The sequence below is a fragment of the Tupaia chinensis genome, unplaced genomic scaffold, assembly GCF_000334495.1.
Source record: "Tupaia chinensis unplaced genomic scaffold, TupChi_1.0 Scaffold000597_1, whole genome shotgun sequence".
Lineage (NCBI taxonomy): Eukaryota > Metazoa > Chordata > Mammalia > Scandentia > Tupaiidae > Tupaia > Tupaia belangeri.
The window spans coordinates 1,115,471-1,121,405 of record NW_006160114.1 but is presented as its reverse complement, the minus strand read 5'-3'; the positions used below and the strand labels follow the sequence as shown (position 1 = coordinate 1,121,405).

General features: G+C 38.8%; 1 protein-coding gene and 1 long non-coding RNA gene across 6 annotated transcripts in view; one reads left to right on the top strand and one right to left on the bottom strand.

Annotated features, from left to right (window-relative positions):
• KATNAL1 (katanin catalytic subunit A1 like 1) overlaps window positions 1-5,935 on the top strand; it is a 235,958-nt gene that overhangs the window by 219,436 nt on the left and 10,587 nt on the right. The gene's annotated exons all lie outside the window — the stretch shown is intronic.
• Window positions 4,737-5,935, bottom strand: part of LOC114009656 (uncharacterized) — a 97,524-nt gene continuing 96,325 nt past the window's right edge. The window contains exon 5 of the long non-coding RNA XR_003551043.1: window positions 4,737-4,912. This is a non-coding gene — a long non-coding RNA (uncharacterized LOC114009656). The remainder of the gene's footprint in view (window positions 4,913-5,935) is intronic.

The window sequence follows — 5,935 nt, the reverse complement described above, 5'->3', positions numbered from 1 at the left end:
ATAGGGCATGTGCGCTCGCCAGCCAGACAGAGAGAGACATAGAGACAGAAAGCGAGAAATCACCTCCCAGGGGGGATGGCCACGCCACAATCCCTTCTCCTCCATTCTCCTCTCGGGATCTTGGGCACACACGCACACGCGCCTGGCAGGAGTTTTAAATCAGGTCCGGGACGCGAACCGCGGTTGACTACGTGGGAGTCCAGCGACATAGCCATTACGCTAACTGCTGGTTCCCTCCATTGGGTTTTGACGTGAGGTCAGCTGCCGTTTATACCACCATTTCACTGTGTATAATGTGCCCCTATGGCTTTTTCTTTCCCATCTACCTATTTTTAAAAAATTGACCTTTTTTAATAATTTACATAAAATAAACTTTAGCCATGTAAAATTTTATGATTTTGATAGTTGTATACAGCCGTGAAATCATACCAGAATGGAGATACAGCATGCATCTTTTACCCTGATAAAAACTTCTGCCCCTTTGTAATCATCCTTACTTATTACTCCCGTACCTCTATCTCAGTCAACCTCTGATCTGATTTTTGTCACTATAGATTATTTTAAATTTCAAATAGAATCATATAGTGTATATACTTTTTGACTGGCTTTTTTGACTCATGATGATTTAAAGTTTCATGTATTTTTTTTAAAAAAAATTATGGAGAATAATGTTCTAGTATATAGATACACCACAGGATATTTATGCATTCTCTTGTAGATCAATACATAGATTGTTTCTTTTTGGAGATATTGTGAATAAAGTTAATATAAGCATTTACATTCATGTACTTGTACTGGCCATATGCTTCTATTTACTTTATATAAATACTTATAAGTGAAATGATTAGAGCATATGATAGTATGTCTAACTATAGAAAACAAATTGGCATTTTCTTGAGTAGTTGATCTCTATGGCTGTATTTTTATCTTTGTGTTTCAGCAGTTTGACTATGATATGCCTCTGTCAGGTTTTCCTTTTATTTATATTGCATATGCTTTGGGCTTTTCCCCCCTTTAATTCTTTGATATTATTTTCTTCAAAAGATGAAACTTAATTGCCCTTCTCTTGAATATGGGTTAGACTTAGTGATATGCTTGGAAGGAATAGAATATGGCAGAAGTAAGGCTAAATGGCTTTCCAGGTGAGATCATGAAAAGAATACTTTCTTCCTGGCTCTCCTTCTCTTGGATGGTTCATCTTTAGAGAAGCCAGCTGCCATGTGATGGGGCCATTAGCCTGTGGGGAAGCCCACATGGGAAGGAACTGAAGTCTTCACTGACTGCATCATCTTGCCAGTCATGCAAGTGAGCTACCTTTGGATGACTATTTTCTTAGCCCATTCTTTTTTGTTGTTTTTCTTTCTTTTTTATTAATGATAGAGCACATGTGCATACATGTGAGAGTGAGACAGAGAGAGAGAGGCAACTTCCATAAGGTCTGGTAATACTATAATCCCTTCCTTCAGTCCTACTGCCTGTCAGATCTTGGGCATATTTGAGGCTGGATGGGACATGGATTCATTCTTTTTTTGAGAGATCTTTGCTATAGGGCATGTGCGCTCACCAGAAAGACAGAGAGAAACAGAGAGATAGAAAGCGAGAACCCCTTCCCCCCCGGGGGCGGGGTGGCCACACTGCAATCCCTACTCCTTCATTCTCCTCTTGGGATTTTGGGCACACACACACGCCCAGCATGAGTTTAAGCCACCAGGTCTGGGACTCGAACCGTGGTCGACTACATGGGAGTTCAGCAACGTAGCCAGTATACCAACTGCTGTTCCCGGGATATGGAATCAAAATGCAGTTGCCATGTAGAATTTGGTGTCTCTTGATCAGTGCATTACTGCTGCATTTCAGAGCTAGCCACTTAGACCATATCTTGACTGCAAGTTCATGAAAGACCTGATATTAGTTAGTTTTCTATAGAGAAAAACAGTACCAGTAGGATGTATATACATATATGGAGAGATATATTTCATGGTATTGGTTGACACCGTAGAGACTGGTAAGTCAAAAATCTGCATGGTAAGCTGGCAGCTTGAAGACCCAGAAGACAGATTGCAGTTCAGGTCCAAAGGCTGACAGGCTGGAGACTTGGGGAAAAACAGTTTTGAAGATCAAGTCGGAAGGCTATTTGCTGGCAGAATTGTTTCTTCCTAGGGGTAGATCAGTCTTTTGTTCTAGTCAGACCTTCAGCTGATTGAATGAGGCCCACACACATATGGAGGATTATCTGTTTTATTCAGAGTCCACTAATTTAAAAATGCTAATGTCATCCCAAAATGCTTACAGAACCACTCAGAATAATGTAACCAAATATTTGGACACTGTGGCCTGCCAATTGACACACTAAATGAACCATCAGAGACCCCAAGCTTGAACTTTCTAGCTATGCTGCTCCCAAATTCTTGATACACAGGACCTGTGAGGATAATAAATGGTTGTTTTAAGTCTCTGAGTTTTAGAACACTTTGTTATTCAGAAACAGGTAATTAATATGCTGCTTTGTAATTTTTGTCAGCCAATTCTAACATTCGGATCATCTGTTTCTATTGTCTGATTTTATTTATTTTTTTATTTTCCTGATTTTAGGTCGTGTTTTTCTGCTTCGTCACATGTCCAGTAATATTGTATACTATACTGTAGAGAGTTTGAGTATGTTGTTTTTGTTTAAAAGGTGTGCTGCGAGGCACTTAGATTACAGATAAAACTAAGAAAAATCTATTGGGTCATCAGAAAAGTCATGATGCATATTTGCATAGTAAAACAATGAAAAATACATCATGACTTTTCTGACGATCCAATATATTACAGTTATTTGCTGGCTGTTGGCTAAGGCATGAAAATAGTTGCCTCATATTTTGTCTCATTTTATAGCATCACCATATCAAGGCAAGCCTGGTACCAGTTATTTCATCATGGTCAAAAGCAAAAGCATCATCTCTAATTTAGAAAAAAAAAAATTTAGAAGTTTTTGCCTCAGGGCATGTATGCTTACCAGAGAGACAGACAGACAGACAGACAAGACACAGTGAGAGGGAAAGTGAGAAATCACTCCCCAGGGGAGATAGCCATGCCTCAGTCCCTCCTCCATTCTCCTGGGATCTTGGGCATGCACATACATGCGTCTCACATGATTTTCAAGCCACTGGGCACAGGCCTCAAACTCTTGTTGGCCATATGGGAATCTAGCAGCCTAACTGGCACACCATCTATCGGCCCTTAATTTTTATAAAATATTTCTTAATCACTCTTTGGGTACTTCCCTTCGCTCCTTATGTGTCTAAAGCTGTATTCCTATGACTATGGAACTTCAGAAATATTTTCTTCTAAGGGGCTTCCCCCCAAAATAATCTTAATTAGAACTTCACTCTTCCTAACATTTCCTTTCATCTGTATTAAAATATAGCTTTTTGCTCTCAGAAAGGCATTTGTTGGGTACCATGGGACTGTAAAGATAAATAATGTACAGTCCCTGCCATTAGAGAACAACGTTGTCCTTGGAAGCCAGGTAGTTTTATTGTAGTTTTTATTAACTACAGTGAAAACAATGACATGTATCATATGAGAGCTCTATATACATTGTATTTTGGGGGTGAAGAATGAGGAGTAAATTCTGACTGCTGTGTTTAGGGGAGACTTCATAGAAGAAGGTGCATTTTAACTGTATTTTTGTAGAGAAAAACAGAAACAAAGGCATGGTTGCTTAAAAATGTACAGAAGATAGGTGGCTATAGTGGCTAAAGCAGCTGGTAGAATGAAAGGCCCTGGAAGAAATGGAACAGTAAGGAAAATTTGGAAAGATGAGCGACCTGAAAGAACAGCTTAGAAATCCAGGGTAAATTTAATGGAAAGAAAGGTAGAATATATTAAATAAAAATAAATTGAAGGACATTTTACGTTTTGGCTCAGCCTGGTAATACAGTCGGTAACAAACTGAACTGGAGTGCTGGAAACATAGCCCACTGCAGGTTCAAACTCCCTGTTAAGATTGGAACCACTCTGGGTGTCCAAGATCCCGATGAGCTACAAGGCTGTGAGAAGGGAATTGTGGCATGATGAGACCATGTCAAGAATACTCTCTCTCTCATGCATGTACATGTGCTCTCTATCAGGAAAAAAAAGGAACAAATTTAAAAGTAAGTAAAGGACATTTTATGAACCAAAGTAACCCTGAATAAGAAATTTTAACTGGTACCAGCAGTTAGCATAATGGCTATGTTGCTGAACTCCCGTGTATCTGACCATGGTTCAAGTCCCGGACCTAGTGACTTAAACTCATGCCGGGCACATGTGCATGTGTGCCCAAGATCCTGAGAGGAGAATGGAAGAGAAGGAATTGCAGCATGGCCATCCGCCCTGGGGGGTGATTTCTCTCTTTCTATCTCTCTGTCCCTCCAGTGAGCACACGTACCCTATAGTAAAAATGTCTCCCCCCCCCAAAAAAAAGAGAAATTTTAGCTGGGAAGGCAGTAAGAATGAGGAGAAATAGATATAATAAGCCACCCAAAAGGACACACCATAAGTTATATAATTTATATAAAGAAATATGAAAATTTCTTTAAAATTGTCGATTAGAGCCTGGTGGCAAGAAAAGTCGATATATGAGTTACTATTGCAGTTTAACAAACAACTGCAAAACTTGGTGGGATGAAACAGTTGTTTTATTATTCTTACATCAAATACAGCAGAGTGGGAATAGCTTGTGTCTGTTCCATGATGTCTGGGGTCACAGTTGTTGGTGGTGACTCTACAGCTGGGACTTGGGATCCTCTGGAGTGTCTTCACTTATGTATCTGGGTGCTCAGCTGGGACTATCTTTCAGGAGCCCCCTGCCTGTTACCGTGACATGTGGTCTTGAGTTGTCGGATTTCATACATGGTGGTTCAGCACTCCAGTTTTGATTATTCCACTGGATAACAGAGAAGTTGTGTTTTCTTTTATGATTTTTTATTTAAATTTTTTTATTTATACTCATTCACTGTACATCATTACTGCATACAAACTGAGATTTTCCATCCAGAATACACTGTGTATTGGCTCAGTCAAGCACATCAACACACATGTTATCGTCATCAAATAATTTTCCATTTCTTGTTTCCTGTATATTTTGCTTTTTTTCCTATCCTTGATTCCCTATCTCTCTCCCTCGGCCATCTCCCACCTACCTCCCACACTGTCTCTGGTATCTATGGTTGCTTTCTATGCCTTTTTACCCCCATATTTTATTGATTCACCAAAGATCTTAATTAATCCAAATATTTTCAACAGCAAGTGCAGCTGATATATACATATCCATGAACACGAGTCTGACTTTAGGCATAAATCTCAGTGAGTAGAGTGAACATGCTATAAAGTAGCACCTAGCTGAGGCTATATAGCTTACTGCAGTCATCAAATAGGTATTTTTAATGCCTTTTTTTAAATTTCAAGAAACAGTTTTAGTTTTTTTTCTGAACCTTTTTTAATCTTAATTTACATTCATTCCCTAAGCATCGTCACAGCATACAAAATGTGATTTTTCATCCAGTATACTGCATAGTGGCTTAATCATACATGTTATTGTCAGTAATTTTTCATTTCTAGTTTCAAATATACACACACACATACATAAATACCTACATATATATTTTACCCTTATTTCTGACCCTCTGTCTTTTCCTACCCTCTTCTCATACTATCTCTGGTGTCTACAGTTAATCTTCCATTCCTTTTCCCGCCACATTTTATTGATCACACAATTTCTTAAATAATCTAACTACTTTCAATAGCAAGTTCAGCTGGTAATGTCAAGAAAAGCAGTTTTAACTGAAATCAAAGAAATCCTAAGGAACTTTGCTTAAAACTTAAAGCCAGGAAACAGATTAGGATTCTGTACAAATATTAGGTACATGAACCTATCGACAGCTCAAGACAGGACAAAAATCCTTAAAAC